The sequence below is a fragment of the Bos taurus genome, chromosome 22 (genome assembly GCF_002263795.3).
Source record: "Bos taurus isolate L1 Dominette 01449 registration number 42190680 breed Hereford chromosome 22, ARS-UCD2.0, whole genome shotgun sequence".
Classification (NCBI taxonomy): domain Eukaryota; kingdom Metazoa; phylum Chordata; class Mammalia; order Artiodactyla; family Bovidae; genus Bos; species Bos taurus.
The window spans coordinates 749,827-766,256 of NC_037349.1; the positions used below are offsets into that span (position 1 = coordinate 749,827).

The 16,430-nt window shown below is 38.6% G+C and overlaps 1 protein-coding gene across 2 annotated transcripts in view; it reads right to left on the bottom strand.

The window, feature by feature from the left end:
* The window catches only part of LANCL2 (LanC like glutathione S-transferase 2), an 84,153-nt gene that overhangs the window by 32,146 nt on the left and 35,577 nt on the right, over positions 1-16,430 (bottom strand).

Genomic DNA, 16,430 nt, shown 5'->3' on the forward strand with positions numbered 1-16,430 from the left:
CTCAGAAACCCCTAAAAATAGGATGACGATCTGGCCAACCTATGAACCCAAAGATCTATGGTTATATATATTCAAATCTTAAGTATTTTAAAGTAAATGACGACAGGCAAAGTATAAAAAAAGAAGTCATCATGACATTCTTCCCCTGAATACTTCAGTATGAAAATCTAAAACATACAAACCTTTTCTTAGAAGCCAAATTAACACTGTAGCTATCAAAAGTAAGACTGAGCTATGTTTATTTTTTTTCTTTTTAGTAAATCTTTACATCAGGTTCGGCACTAGTGTTAACCTTGCTTCATAAAACAATGAAAAGTATTCCTTATTTTCCTGTTCTCTGAAACAGTGTAAGAGTAGCACTGAGATTCCCTGTTCTTTAAAAAACAAAAACACTGACTCTTTTACTGTTTATTGTTCATTTCCTCCAGTTTTATGGAGGTACAATTGACAAAAGATGTCCTTTTCACTATAGGGGACTGGAATGCAAAGGTAGGGAGTCAAGAGATATCTGGAGTAACAAACAAATTTGGCCTTGGAATACAGAATGAAGCAGGGAAAAGGCTAATAGAGTTCTGCCAAGAGAACACACTGACATAGAAAACAGCCTCTGCCAACAACACAAGAGAAGACTCTACACATGGACATCACCAGATGGTCAACACCAAAATCAGACTGATTATATTCTTTGCAGCCAAAGATGGAGAAGCTCTATACACTCAGCAAAAACAAGACCGGGAGCTGACTGTGGCTCAGATCATGAACTCCTTATTGCCAACTTCAGACTGAAATTGAAGAAAGTAGGGAAAACCACTAGACCATTCAGGTATGACCTAAATCAAAACCCTTATGATTATACACTGGAAGTGAGAAATAGATTTAAGGGACTAGATTTGATAGATAGAGTGCCTGATGAACTATGGATGGAGGTTCGTGACATTGTGCAGGAGAGAGGGATCAAGATCATCCCCAAGAAAAAGAAATGCAAAAAAGCAAAATGGCTGTCTGAAGAGGACTTAAAATAGCTGAAAAAGAACAGAACCAAAAAGCAAAGGAGAAAAGGAAAGATATAAGCATCTGAATGCAGAGTTCCAAAGAATAGCAAGGAGAGAAAGAAAGCCTTTCTCAGTGATGAGTGCAAAGAAATAAAGGAAAACAACAGAATAGGAAAGACTGGAGATCTTGTCAAGAAAATTATACCAAGGGAACATTTCATGCAAAGATGGGCTCAATAAAGGACAGAAATGGTGTGGACCTAACAGAAGCAGAAGATATTAAGAAGAGGTGGCAAGAATATATAGCAGACCTGTACAAAAAAGATTTTCACGACCCAGATAATACGACAGTGTGATCTCTCACCTAGAGCCAGAATCCTGGAATGTGAAGTGATGGAATTCCACTTGAGCTACTTCAAACCCTAAAAGATGATGCTGTGTAAGTGCTGCACTCAATATGCCACCAAATTTGGAAAACTCAGCAGTGGCCACAGGACTGGAAAAGGTCAGTTTTCATTCCAATCCCAAAGAAGGGCAATGCCAAAGAATGCTCAAACTACCACACAATTGCACTCATCTCACATGCTAGTAAAGTAATGCTCAAAATTCTCCAAGCCAGGCTTCAGCAATACGTGAACCGTGAACTTTCAGATGTTCAAGCTGGTTTCAGAAAAGGCAGAGGAACCAGAGATCAAATTGCCGACATCCGCTGGATCATCGAAAAAGCAAGAGAGTGCCAGAAAAACATCTATTTCTGCTTTATTGACTATGCCAAAGCCTTTGACTGTGTGGATCACAATAAACTGTGGACAATTCTGAAAGAGATGGGAATACCAGACCACCTGACCTGCCTCTTGAGACACCTGTATGCCGGTCAGGAAACAACAGTTAGAACTGGACATGGACCAACAGACTGCTTCCAAATAGAAAAAGGAGTACACCAAGGCTGTATATTGTCACCCTGCTTATTTAACTTATATGCAGAGTACATCATGAGAAAAACTGGACTGGAAGAAACACAAGCTGGAATCAAGATTGCTGGGAGAAATATCAATAACCTCAGATATGCAGATGACACCACCCTTATGGCAGAAAGTGAAGAGGAACTAAAAATCCTCTTGATGAAAGTGAAGAGGACAGTGGAAAAGTTGGCTTAAAGCTCAACATGCAGAAAACTAAGATTATGACATCTGGTCCCATCACTTCATGGCAAATAGATGGAGAAACAGTGGAAACAGTGGCTGACTTTATTTTTGGGGGCTCCAAAATCACTGTGGATGGTGATTGCAGCCATGAAATTAAGACACTTACTCCTTAGAAGGAAAGTTATGACCAAACTAGACAGCATATTAAAAAGTAGAGACATTACTTTGCCAACAAAGGTCCATCTAATCAAGGCTATGATTTTTCCAGTGGTCATGTATGGATGTGAGAGTTGGACTGTGAAGAAAGCTGAGCACCGAAGAGTTGATGCTTTTGAACTGTGGTGTTGGAGGAGACTCTTGAGAGTCCCTTGGTCTGCAAGGAGATCCAACCAGTCCATCCTAAAGGAGATCAGTCCTGGGTGTTCAATGGAGGGACTGATGTGAAGCTGAAACTCCAATACTTTGGCCACCTGATGCGGAGAGCTGACTCACTGGAAAAGACCCTGATGCTGGGAAAGATTGGGGGCAGGAGGAGAAGGGGACGAGAGAGGATGAGATGGTTTGATGGCATCACCGACTCAATGGACACAAGTTTTGGTGAACTCCAGGAGTTGGTGATGGACAGGGAGGTCTGGCGTGCTGCGGTTCATGGGGTCACAAAGAGACGGACACGACTGAGTGACTGAACTGAACTTGTATGTAAGTAGTTTTTTGTTTCCTGCTTCAGAAATTCTGTCTTTCATTTTAGACAGTTTTATTATAATGTGTCTCAGTAAAGTCTTCTTTGACTTGAATCTCTTTGGGAAAGTACAGACATCTTGAACTCTTAATTTCCATCTCTCTTCCCAGATTTTGAAAATTATCAGCAATTATTTCTTTAAATAAGCTTTTGCTTTCCCCTGCGCCCTTTTTCCTTCTGTGACTCCTCTAATATATTAGTTGTTTTCTTGATGACATCCCTTAATTCATGTAGGCTTTCTTTACTTTTATTCATTCTTTTTACTTTTTTCTCCTCTGACTGGTTAATTACAAATGACCTGCTTCAAAGTTCATAGGTTATTTATTTCTTGTTGATTCATTCCACTGCTGCTGCTTTCTGCTGCAGTTGTCATGTCCTTTGTTTGTATTCTTCAGCTCTAGGCTTCCTTTTTGGTTCTATTATGTATGACCAACCTAGACAGCATATTCAAAAGCAGAGACATGACTTTGCCAACAAAGGTCCGTCTAGTCAAGGCTATGGTTTTTCCTGTGGTCATGTATGGATGTGAGAGTTGGACTGTGAAGAAGGCTGAGCACCGAAGAATTGATGCTTTTGAACTGTGGTGTTAGAGAAGACTCTTGAGAGTCCCTTGGACTGCAAGGAGATCCAACCAGTCCATTCTGAAGGAGATCAGCCCTGGGATTTCTTTGGAAGGAATGATGCTAAAGCTGAAACTCCAGTACTTTGGCCACCTCATGCGAAGAGTTGACTCATTGGAAAAGACTCTGATGCTGGGAGAAGCAGAAGGGGACGACAGAGGATGAGATGGCTGGATGGCATCACTGACTCGATGGACGTGAGTCTGAGTGAACTCCAGGAGTTGGTGCTGGACAGGGAGGCCTGGCGTGCTGCGATTCATGGGGTCACAAAGAGTCGGACACGACTGAGCGACTGAACTGAACTGAACTGATGTATTGTTTTCCTGTTGTTTATGCATTGTTTTGTATTGTTATATGTATTGTTTCCCTGATTTCATTAAAATGTCTTTCTCCGTTTTCTTGTAGTTCATGAGCTTCTTCAAAAACACTAATTTGAATTCTTTATCAGAGAAACCATAAATCTCCATTTCTTTAGGAGTGGTTACTGGACAGTTATTTTATTATAAAATTCTGAAGTATAAGTGGTATTATGTTTACTTGATCTTTCATATTTCTTGAAGTCGTGAGTTGCTGTCTCAGCATCTGAAGATGCAGTCACCTCCTTCAGTCTTTATTGACAGCCTTCAGGAATGAAATGCCTTCGGTCAGCTTTACAAGGGATTCTCAGGCTTTCTCAGAACGTCTCTATGGATATGCCTGTTCCATACTTTTTGTTCCCTGTTAGGGGAGAATTCTTAAGACTGTATGCCTCTCCTAATTCCATAAAGTCCGGCTGAGTGCTGAGTCTCATGTTTGCTTTTCCTAGGGTAGTTGAGGGCTCCTCAAGTGTGTATGCTTTCTCCCAATCCTGCTGGGTTGAGCCAGCTTTCTGCCCATGCTGAATGTCCACAAAGGTTGCACACACTGCCCTCAGGGGCACACATAAGGTGGGTCAGTGTTTGAGTGTGGAATGCAGCATGTTGGAGGCCCAAGGTTATGGTTATGGGCCAATTTGGGGGATCCACAGCGGGTGTCCCCAGTGACTCACGCACAGGCTTCCTGATGGAGTCTGCAAAGTGGTTAGTGGAACTGTGCCCCTGTTGAATTCTGAGCCCTGGCTGCTGTGCTCTCAGCCTCTCCTTGCCCTTCAGGTATGCAGATCACCTCTGTATTCTGAAAGGGGTGAGAAAGAAGTGGGTGTCCTCAATAGCTTCACACAGAGTTGCGGAAGCTGGGCACTCACTCACATGTTCTCACTTTCCTCTGCAGGAGAAATCACAGGCCAAGCGTGTCTCTCTTGGCACTGAGCTGTTGAGGACGAGGTGACAGGTGATGTGGGAATTTTCCTCTTACCCTTTTCAATGTGTCCAATCTCAGTTCTATATTTTTTTCTTTGCTTCAATGATATCGTGTAACTCCTCCATTGGACTCTTGGGTCCCAGAAAGGTGCTCTCATTTGTGTGCAATTATCAAAATCAGTATTCTTTGGGTGGAAGAGGGAAACAGTACAGAACTCATGTTACAGCATTTTTATGTCATTCTCCTTGGGATTTCCTGTTCTTTAACTAAAGTTTGGCAAAATTTCCCAGTGAAGTTTTTGGCCAGGTAGTTGATGACATTCTCAAATTTTTATTTGGAATTTTATCTATTTACATGTTGTATCTCTTCCAGTGTCAGGTTTGGTAGATTATGTATTCAGAGAATTATCCATTTCAGTTATATTGTGAAATAAATTTATGTACTGAAAAGTAGTCATGTTATTCCTAAAATTTCCTGTTTTAAATTTTCCCAGTTTTATTGATGTTTCTATGCCTATTCTCCTATCTGCAAAATTCTGTTCCTAATCAATGTTACTCTATGCTTATGTCCATGTTTCCTTGAATCGTATCTTAGCTAGTCTTCTAATATAGGAGTCAGCAAATTTTTTTTTTCCCATAAAAACCTAGATAATAAACTCTAGGTTAGGCCTTGAGGACCACATTCAGTCTCTGTTGGGTATTCTTTTATTTCAAAATTCTAGGAATGTAAATAAAAGCCCTTCTTGGTAACAGGCCCGTGAAAAGGCTGTATCCCAGATTTGGCCCATGAGCCATTGTGTGTAAGCTACTACACTAGCAGAGTCCTCTGCAATGCTCTAAATAAAAATATTTTCTAGGTTCTTCTTATATCTTTTGTTATACTTTATATGTTTGGAGGGTGGTAACCTAGCTGGATTTAAAATCTTATCTTCATTTTTAAATCCTTGAAAATCTTGTAGGGTGCTGGTGAACCTCTTAATGTGGCCACTTAGAGGTTTAATACCAAGGTGATTTCCTCCCCGTTGATACTTCTCTCACATACCTCCTCCTCAACTACTGACATCCCACACCACATAGTACATGTGTCACAACTGATGAACTGACACCGATGCATCATTTTCACCAAAAGCCCACTGTTTATACTGCCATACGCTCTTGGTGTTATACATTCTATGGGTTGGGACAAGTGTATAACAAAATGTATCCACCACTGTAGATGATCCAGAGCAGTTTCCCTGTCCTGAATATCCTCTGTGCTCTGCCTGTTCACCTGTGCTCCACCTCTAAATGCATTGAAACCAGTAACCACTTCTACTGTCTTCATAGTTACATATTTTCCAGAATACCATATAATTGAAATCATATAGTAGGTAGCCTTTTCAAAGTGTCTTCTAGAAAAAGTAGAAAGTTTAAGTTTCTTCCATGTCTCTTTCTGGCACACTCCTTTTAATGCTGATGGCACTTCATCGTTTAGATGCACCATTTAGTTATCGCCTTACTCACTGAAAGACATCTTGGCTACTTCAAACTTGGGGCAACTATGAATATGGTTTGCTATAAACACTCATGTGCAGCTTTTTGGTGGGTAATAAAGAGCACAATTACTGGAACGTATAGTAAGAGCCATGTTTAGCTTTGTAAAAAATTGCCAAACCATCTTCTAGTATGGCTGACTATTTTGCATCTCCACTAGCATTAAATCAGAGTTCTGGTTGTTCCACACTGTCACCAGCATTTGGTACTGTCAGTGTTTTGAAATTTGGCAATTCCCCAATGACATGAGATGTTGAACATCTTTTCATATGTTTTCATATGGTTTACTTGCCATCTGTGTATCTTTTTGGGTGAGGTGTCTGCTCATGCATTCTGTCTATTCTATAAGAGGGTTGTTCATTTCCTTATTATTGGGTTTTAAGAGTTTTTTTTGTTTATGCTTGGTAAAAATCCTTAATCAGGTATGTCCTTTGCAATTTTTTAAAAATTTATTTATTTTTTTAATTGAAGGATAATTGCTTTACAGAATTTTGTTGTTTTCTGTCAAACCTCATCATGAATCAGCCATAGGACTTTTTCCTGGTCAGTGGCTTATCTTCTCATTGTTTTTCACACAGTAGCTTTTTAAAAAGCCTTATCATTTACAGGGATCTCTCTCACTGTCTCTCTCTCTCTTTTTTCAAATTAAAGCTTTGTGGCACTCTGAATTGAGTAAGTCTGTTAGAGTTATTTTCCCAATAGGATTTGCTCATGTTGTTTCCCAGTATCACATTTTGGCAATCTCACAATATTTCAAATTCTCACAATACCAACAAAAGGATAAAGACTCACTGAATGCTTATGTTAGCATTTTTTTTACCAATATTTTAAAATTAAGGTATGTACATTGCTGGGGGTTTTTTTGGACATGATACTGTTACAAACTTAACAGACTAAACATAACTTTTATATGCACTGAGAAACCAAAAATTTATATGACTCATTTTATTGTGAAACTTGCTTTACTGTGGTAGTCTAGAACTGAACCTACAATATTCCCAGGGTTTTGGCTGTGTTTCTTTCACAGACTACATCTTCAGTGTTGTATGTAAAAAGTCAGTTCCACACCAAAGGCCATCTAGGTTTTCTTCTGTGTTATCTTGAGGAGTCTTGTATTTTATGTTCAAGTCCATAATCTATTTTGCTAATTTTTTTTCTTTTGCTAATTCTTTTTAAAGTATCTAGATTCATTCTGTGGCATGTGGATGCCCAGGTGCTCTAGAACCATTTGTTGAAATGACCATCTTTGCTACACTGCATTGCCTTTGATCCTGTGTTAAATATTGCTAACTATATTTCTGTGGCTGTATGTCTGGGCTCTCGTCTGTTCTTTCACCAGGACTACACTGGTTGATTATTGCAGCTTATGAGTCTTATAGTCTTAAAAGTCTTATAAATCTTAAAGTTAGATAGTGTTAGTTCTCCATCTGTTCTTTTCCTTCAATATTGAGTGGAATATTCTGAGTTTCTTTCCTCTCTATATAAACTTTAGAATCAGTTTGTTGATATTCACAAAATAACTTGTTGGAATTTTGATTGGGACTGCACTGTATCTATAGATCAAACTGGGAAGAAATGACATCTTGACAATATTGAGTCTTCCTATCCAAGAACATGAAATATCTCACTTTAGTTCTCCTTTTGCTATCTTTAATGAAGAGCTTTGTAGTTTACCTCTCACAGATTTTTGTATATATTTTGATAGATTTGTACCTCAGTATTTTGGGGGGATGCTAATGTAAACGGTATTGTGTTCTTTAAATTTCACGTATTCATTGCTGGTATATAAAAAAACAATTCGTAAACTTACTTCATATCCCTCAACTTTTCTCTAATTACTTATTAGTTACAAAAATTTTTTTGTTGTTGATTCTGATTTTCTACTTAGAATGGCTATGACATCTGCAAAGGCAGTTTTATTTCTTCCTTCCAAATTTGCATACCTTTTATTTCCTTTTTTTGTCTTATTATATCAGCTACAATTTCAAGTATGATGCGGAAAGCAGTAGTGAGCAACATTTTTACCATGTTGCTGATCTTAGCAGGTAAGTTTAAATATTTACCATTAAATATGACATAGTTTTTTTGTGATGTTCTTAACCAAGTTGAGGATGTTCCCCTCTATTCCTAGTTCACTGAGATGTTTAAATCACAAATAGGCACTGGATTTTGCCAAATGCTTTCTCTGTATTTTACGATGTTATTTTGTTTTCAATTTAATTCCACTCCACTTTCAAATATCACTATAACACTTCTTGGGTAGAGCAAGTATCTTATAATAACAAATTGTTCCTAAATTCATCTTTCTTTCTGTTGTATCTTACTATTGTTCATTTTACTTATACATAACATATACATGGTAGTACGGTCATGCTCAAAATTCTTAAAGTTAGGCTTCAGAAATACATGAATTGAGAACTTCCAGATGTTCAAGATGGGTTTAGAAAAGGCAGAGGAACCACAGAGCAAATTGCCAGCATTCACTGGCTCATGGAGAAAGCAAGGGAATTCCAGAAAAACATCTACTTCTGCTTCATTAACTAAACTAAAGACTTTGTATGGATCACAAAAAACTGGAAAATTCTTAGAGATGGGACCTCCTTACCTGTCTCCTGTCTCACTTCTTGTAGATTAATAAGCAACAGTTAGAACTGAACATGGAAAACTGGTTCAAAATTGGGAAAGGAGGACAACAAGGCTGTACATTGTCACCTTGCTTACTTAACTTATATGCAGAGTACATCACGTGAAATGCCAGACTGGAAGAATGATAAGCTAGAACCAAGACTGCTGGGAGAAATATCAACAACCTCAGATGTGCAGATGATCCCACTCCACTGGCATAAAGTATAGAGGAACTGAAGAGCTTCTTGATAAGGGTGAGAGAGTGAAAACACTGGCTTGGAACTCAATATTAAAAAAACTAAACTCATGGCATCTGGTCCCAACACTTCATGGCAAATAGAAGGGGGGAAAGTGAAAGCAGTGACAGATTTTATTTTCTTGGGCTCCAAAATCACCAGTGTGAACAGTGACTGCAGGAGGTACTTGCTCCTTTGAAGGAAAGCTATGACAAACCTAGGCAACATATTAAAAAGCAGAGGCATCATTTTGCTGACAAAGGTCCGTATAGTTAAAGCTATGGTTTTTCCAGCAGTCATGTACAGACATGAGAGTTGGACCATAAAGAACGTTGAGCACTGAAGAATCAATAATCAATGCTTTCAAACTGTGGTGCTAGAGAAGACTCACGGGAGTCCCCTGGACTGCAAGGAAATCAAACCTGTCAATCCTAAAGCAAATCAATTCTCAATATTCATAGCAAGGACTGATGCTGAAGCTCCAATACTTTGGCCACCTGACACAAATGACTCATTGGAAATGACTGATTCTGGGAAAGGTTGAAGGCAAAAGGAGGGGGGGCAGCAGAGAACGAGATGGTTAGATAGTACCACTGACTCAATGGACATGAATCTGAGCAAACTCCAGGAGATAGTGGAGGACAAAGGAGGCTGGCGTGCTGCAGTCCACTGGGTCACAAAGAGCTGGACACAACAACATATATATAATCATATATATATATATAAAATATATATATGTGCATATAAACATATATATGTGCGTATATATAAACATACATATATGCTTATGTAACAAATATATTCATTGCTGTTATTTGAATATATATTAAGTTGGTGCAAAAGTAACTGCAGTTTGTGCAAAAAAGCAGGGTTCAAAAGTGCTTGGTTCAAAAATAATTGCAGTTAATTGATGCAAAAGTCAACCACAATTACTTTTGAACCTCAATTACTTTTGCTCCAACTGCAATTACTTTTGCACCAATCTAATAATTTGATCTGCTAGATCATTTGAGAATAAGAAAAATAAAAATTTTTATTTCACCTTCACTTATTCATACACTAAAGCTCTTCCTTATTTTAGTAACTGCTGGTGACTCAGATGGTAAAGAATCCGCCTCCAATGAGGGAGACCTGGGTTCGGTCCCTGACTTGGGAAGATCTCCCAAAGGAGGGCACGGCAACCCACTCCAGTATTCGTGCCTGGAGAATCCCTATGGACAAAGAAGTCCACAGGGTCTCAAAGAGTCAGACAAATCTGAGTGACTAAGCACAGCAACAAGTAGCTAACTAATACCATCTTCCTTCTCACAAAGACTTGGTTTATCATTTCTTGAAAATGAAGTCAAATGGCAACAAATTTCCTTGATTTTTGTTTGAGAAAGTTTTTACACCTCCTTCACTTTTAAGGATAATTTGAAAGGGTACAAAATTCTAGGATTTTTTTTTTTTTAACTCTCAACACTTGAAATATTTCACTCCACTCTTACCTTGCTTACATTGTTGCCGAAAAGAAGTCTGGTGTAATTCTGATCCTTGCTTCTCTATAATAGGGCAGTTTTTTCCTTTATGTTCTTCCAAGAGTTTAAAAAATATATATTATTGGAGTATAGTTGATTCACAGTGTTGTGTTTGTTTCAGGTGTAAAGCAAAGTGAATCAGTTATACAAATGCATATATCCAGTCATTTTTCAATTCTTTTCCCATTTAGGTCTTTACAGAGTATTGAATAGGGTTTCCTGGAGAAGGAAACAGCAACCCACTCTAGCATTCATGCCTGGAAAATCCCATGGACTGAGGAGCCTGATGGGCTACAATCCATGGGGTCGCAAAGAGTCGGACACGACTGAGCAACTTGTGTGTGTGTACTATATGTGTGCTCAGTTGCTCAGTTGTGTCCAACTCTTTGTGACCCCATGGACTGTGGCCTGCTAGGCTCCTCTGTCCATGGGATTTCCCAGGCAAGAATGGTGCAGTGGATTGCCATTTTCTTTTTCAGGGGATCTTCCTGACCCAGGGATTGAACCCGCATCTTCTTCGTTGGCAGAGGGATGCTTTACCACTGAGCCAGCAGGGAAGCCCTGTGCTATACAGGAGGTTGTTATTAGTTATCTGTTTTACATATACTAGTGTGTATGTATCAATCCCAAATTATCTTTTGCTCCCTGCTTTCCCCACTAGTAAGTTTGTTTTCTACATCTGTGACTCTATTTCTATTTCATAAATAAGTGCACTTGTACCCTTTTCTAAGATTCCACATGTAAGAGATATACAGTATTTGTCTTTTTCTGTCTGACTTACTTCACTCAGTATGACAATCTCTAGGTCCATATGTTGCTGCAAATGGCATTATTTCGTTCTTTTTCTGAGTAAATTACATTGTATACTGCCTCCAGGCTCGTCTGTCCATAGAATTCTCCAGGCAAGAATACTGGAATGGGCAGTCACTCCCTTCTCCAGGTGATTTTCCTGACCCAGGGATCAAACCTGGGTCTCCCACATCACAGGCAGATTCTTTTACTGTCTGAGCTACCAAGGAAGCCCAGATATGCCCCAAGTCTTCTTTATCCACCCCTCTGTTGTGGACATTTAGGTTGATTCCATGTCCTGGCTATTATAAGTAGCGCTGTGATGAACACTGGGATGCATGTATCTCTTTCAAGATTTTTTTACCTTTGGTTTTGTGAAGTTTGGATATTAAATGCCTAGATGCAGGTTTTTGTTCTTTGTTTTTGGTATTTATCCTGTTTGGTATTCTCTGAGCTTCCTAGACCTGTGGTTTAGTGCATATTAATTTGGAAAAATTCTTAGTCATTATTGCTTCAAATATTGCTTCTGATCCTTTCTCCGTTTCTTTTCTTTCTGGTATTCCCATTTCACAAATGTTAAACCTTTTGTCGTTGTTTCCCATTTCTTGAATATTCTGTTTTCTTTTTTTTCAGTTTTGTAAATTTCTTCTGCTGTATCTTTAAGCTAAGGATTCTCTCCTTAGCTGTGTCTAGTAGAGAATTCTTTATCTGTTACCGTGTATTTGATTTCTAGCATTTATGTTCAATTCTTAGAATTTACACCTCTCTGCTTACATTATCCATGGGTTCCTTCAAGTTGTCTACCTTTCATTAAAATCCTTAGCATATCATCATAGTATTTAAAAATTCCTGGTCCAGTAATTCCAACATTCCTTCCATATCTCGTTCTGGTCCTGACGTTTGTTTAGTCACCTCAAACTGGCTTGTTTTTGCCTTTCAGTATGTCTAGCAATTTTTCTGTTGAAAGGTAGACAAAGTACTAGGTAAAAGAAACTGCAGCAAATAGTCCTGCAGTAATGGAGTGGTCAGGAGTGCAGGAGTGGAGGCATTCTATGGTCCTATGAGCAGGTCTCAGTGTTCCAGTGAACATGTGCCCCTGGACCATGAACTCCATTAGTACGCCTCAGTGTCTTTCTCCCCTTAGGTTGAACAGGATGCCAGAGGGAGCTGGAGTCGGCTATTACACTTTCCCCAGGTAGCTTAGCTTCTGATCCAGTAGGTTAGGCTCTGGTAAAATAATTTCTCCTGAAGGCTGGCCTTGTTAAGAACAGAATGCTCTGAATATTTTAAAATGGTTCCTTTGCCCCTCAACCCCACGAGAAGCATGCAGGGATTTTTTCCAATATTCACAGCGAGGACCTGGGATAACTGCTGAAGTTAACATCACAAAAGTGTGGAAGCCTCCCTATGACTGGGTCCTCCTGGAGTTTTTTTCTTTCCCATATTTGCCTACAGTGAGTTTCCAGCATTAATCAATTACAGTTTAGGTTCCTGTGGTGATTTCCCTTTGTAGGTCTCTGCTCTAGTAAATTGTGATTTTCTGAATCTCCCTGAATATTGCTCCTATTTTAGGTGTAGCTATTTGTCATGTAACCCCAACTTTCTGATGGATCCAGAAAACTGGGATTACATGACAAATAGAAAAGTTGTTGACTTTTCAGTCTGTTCAGTTTTTAACTTTTTAGGACAAAGTGGTGACTTTTATTAGTAACTCCTTACATGTCAGGCAGAAACTGCAAGTTTTCCTTTGATGTAATTTTTTTCTTGTTTTATTTTTCCTTTTATGTATTCCTATATTTTCATTTCTTTCTTCAACTCCTTGCAGTTTGGTCCTCGTTTCTGACATGATTTTGTCGTTTCCTTGAATTTCTTTTTTGAGTTCTGTCAATTCTCATTTTACATCATCTTACTGCCTTACCATCTCTCCTCAGAGTTCCACTATTTCTGCACTGTGAATATATTGCATAATTAAGTTACAAAATTAATGCTGAAAAGTGCTGCACTTTTTCTCCATCTTGTAGTAGAAATGTCTTGCTATGTTTTCTTCTGCTGACAAACTCTGATTTTCTTTTTTATTTTTTCTAATATCATGTAAATAATTGATCTTTTTCTTAAATTTGAAACAGGTGTATTTTTCTGGATCAAATATTAATAGGAAGATTCTCTAGAAGAGGAAGATGGTAAGAGTGGCTTTCATTTGAAAGGCATCTTCTTCTTTTTAGGTGAGGAACAGTTTACATAATAAATGATGACTTTTGGTGGCCAGCTTTCCTTTGACTCTCATCTTTTTTGTTTCAGAAGGCACCTACCATTGATGTTTCCCTCCTTCCTACACATTAGCAGTGTCACCAGGAATGCGGCTTCTGCTTTCTAAGTTAATCCTCTTTTTCAGAATAGTGCTTTGTTAGAAAGTCTATAAAGCCTATGTTCCCCATATAACCAGATACCTTTCTTCTCTGCTTTGTCCAGCATTACCTGCCCACTTTTCACATAGATGTGCCCTCTAAGCTTCCCCTCAGGGTCTGTCTCACTCCTGCTGGGAATAATCACTTGTGGGGAGTCATAGGACAGATTTTGCCACTCCTGGATCCTTTGTCTTTCTTCCCCTGCTCTACCAATGCTCTTTCCATAGTCATTCTGGACGCTATTTGTTTTTAATCCTGTATTATTTGTGTATATTCTCTATCTCATATTTTGCTAAAGAGATAAATTTTGAATGGTTCAAGTATTCTTCTTATATTGTACAGTTTTAGGAGACAAGACAGGGAGGTATGGGTCTAAGTGGATTCCATACTGCTACATGAACCCCAAAGCCCTAAATATTATTTGAAATCATTCAAGCCAAATACTTCCATGATAACTCTCAGTGATCCCCCAAAATGACAACAATTGGGGATTTTTAAAAAACAATGATTCTTAGAATCATACTCTCTGAATTCCTGATACAACTGTCCTGGAATGGAGTCTCTGTTTATTATAAAGCTCTTCAGATAATTCTGATGCGTAGCCAATTTGGGGTCTAACAATAACGGAGTTAAAACAGAAGAAATTCTTTAAGTAAAAGCTTCATGGGGGAAGCCTGTGCTACTAACAACTGATTTTTCCTTTCAAAATAAGTGTATTCTTTGTATTTTACTTCAAGTTAGCCAAAATTATTTAACTTTATATTTAGGATCAATTTCTTTGGCTCTGTAAGAGAACTAGCTCCATGTCTGGGTATAAAAGTTTGAAAAATTCAATTCTATTGTCACTATGTAATATTGTAGTCACAATAGGCAAATAATAAATAAAGCATAACATAAATGAGTACATATATAAACACAAATAAAGAGATCATGGCCATCATATTTGGGTGTCACTTGAAAAACAAGTACCAGTTCCTGGCACCTCCAACATTCCACTTGTGTCCATACTGTTTACTGATTAAACTATAAAAATTTAGCAAGAAAAGACTATAAATTTACATGTGAATTGCTATTAACAATAATCATACTGTGTTTCTAATCCCTCAAAACAAGGTCTGTCCAGCAAAACAGACACAGATGTAAAGAACAGACTTTTGAACTCTGTGGGAAAAGCCAAGGGTGGGATGATTTGAGAAAATAGCATTGAAACATGTATATTATCATATGTGAAACAGATTGCCAGTCCAGGTTCGATGTATGAGACAGGGTGCTCAGGGCCGGTGCACTGGGATGACCCAGAGGGATGGGATGGGGAGGGAGGTGGGAGAGGGGTTCAGGATGGGGGACACATGTACACCCATGGCTGATTCATGTGAATGTATGGCAAAAACTACTGCAATATTGTAATTAGCCTCCAATTAAATTAAACAACAACAAAAACAAGGTCTGTCTCATTTCTTTTATATTCCCTAGATAGCTATTATAATGTATGACACCATGGTAAAATAATAAAAAGAATATAAAGATTAGTTAAGGCAAACTGATTTTGAAATTAAAATTTTTGATGTGAAGTGTTACTACTGGTTGCTTAATTATAATTATCAAAATCAAAATCTTTATGTGTACAAATGATTTAAATGAGTACAAACAGAAGGTTAAATCATTGATAACTATTAAGGCCAGAAAAGTCACACAAATTTAGCTTGTCGCAAAGAACAAAGACATAGAAGCAAACAAAGAAAAACAGACCTTAGAGCAAGTCTGTTCTCATTACACATTTAAAAAAATCAGACATATATTAGGTCAGGTAATCAATGTTACAAAAATGACATACTAACTTCATATGACATTTAAACTTCAAGCAGAAAGAATTTCTTTAGAAATAAAACTACAGGCCTGGAAGGAACATGTGGCCCAGAATGGAAGCAGTTGGGGCTCAGGACAGGTAGGCAAGTGTTTAAGAATATTAATGTCCAGGAGACCTTCAAATGGCAGACGAGTAAGATGGGGGATCACCTTTCCCCCAACAAACTCATCAAAAATTCATGTGCATGTGGAACAACTTCTACAGAACAACTTCTGAACACTAGCAGAAGACAGACTTCCAAAAAGATAAGTCAATCTTATCTTTGAGTTAAGAGAAGAATGAGATACAGCAAAGGATAAAGATAAAGAAAGAGACAAAGGATTTTGAGATGGGGACCAGCACCCTGTGGAGGGAGTCATAAAGGAGGAAAAGTTCCCACACTCGGAAACCCCTCATGGGATGGGTCAGGGGGACCTTTGGACTCTCAGAGGGGAATCCAGCAACAGGTGCTCAGGAGGCAAAACCGAGATAATTCACCACAGAGATCTTGCCAAACTGCCCTTCCCAGTCAAGAAGTGGCCTGAATGCCTCCACAGTGAGTGGAGGCTGGGTATCAAGGTTCAGGCTTTGGCGGTCGGACTCCAGGGAGAGGACTGAGGTTGACTACCATGAAGATGAGGAGGTTAGTATGATACAGCTAAGGGAATTCAGGGAAAAGACTGGGCCTGCCAGAGAGACAAGAGAT